Genomic DNA, 1,008 nt, shown 5'->3' with positions numbered 1-1,008 from the left:
TCTGCAGCTGAGCACATGATAGCCCCCAACAAAATACATGCAAAATGAACAGAAAATGTATTCCTGCAGGGAGGGTGCCTCCCAGGATCATTGAAATAGCTGGTTATCAGCAGTAAGAAAAGTGCATGAGACTGAGAAGCAGGGATTTGCTTCTGGCACCAAATGTCTTGCAGAAGTGTTTGCATTGCATTGATTTTCAGTGTTTGTCTTCCTCCCTGGCTTCCAGGTCTCTCAGTGGGCGGTGAATCTCCCCTCACCCCCAAGCTGCCTTGTTAAAATCTTTTCCCAGCCTGGACTTTTGTCCGAGTCATATTAGCAACCAAGTAAACAGCAACCGGCTTGCCACCTGGGGAGGTACAGCGTGACTTGACTGGCTAGTAGCCTCTTTGGGTTTTGCTTCAAACCCAACCTATTTGAAGGTGCAGTGTGCGGTGAGAGTCTGGAACCCTGCAGTGGGGATGAGGGGGATGCAGAGGGAGGGAAACCGACCACAGAAGGGAAAACCAGCCCAGGCTGGCTGGCACTGAAAGCCACCTCTCCCTGCAGCTCAGCAGCGATCTGGACTATATCCTGGGTTCCAGAAAAGGCAGAGGTTCTTGCCGAAAGCAGGTAAGTGTCTTGTCTGTCTGCATCCAGCTAAGAGTTGGTAGGTAAAGACTATTCTAGCAAATAAACCATTTGGGGAAAGGGGAAGAGCAGCCAGTGGGACAGGGACACTCATCCCATTCGTTGGACAGAGTCAGAAGGGGTGGGCACGAGGAAGTGGCCTCCCCTGACTGTGGGGTATCCCAGGCAGCATCCAAGCCAAGAAGCAAGTGATTTTCTCGGCAATAAGTCAAGAGCTGGCTCCTGACTAGTAGAGTGAGGTGCTCATTCCTGGGAATACTCACCCTTGCTCTGCTAAGAAAAGGAGATAGGTGGGGACGTGGTCCTCACCCTGAGGCCCCCAACCCAGCCCCTCACAGCAGGAAGAAAGGAGCACAGCCCTACAGTGGAGCCGGCAGTCTC

This window comes from Mandrillus leucophaeus, unplaced genomic scaffold, assembly GCF_000951045.1.
Source record: "Mandrillus leucophaeus isolate KB7577 unplaced genomic scaffold, Mleu.le_1.0 Scaffold270, whole genome shotgun sequence".
Taxonomy (NCBI): domain Eukaryota; kingdom Metazoa; phylum Chordata; class Mammalia; order Primates; family Cercopithecidae; genus Mandrillus; species Mandrillus leucophaeus.
The sequence above is the reverse complement of the archived record's forward strand: the minus strand, read 5'-3'. Positions refer to the sequence as shown.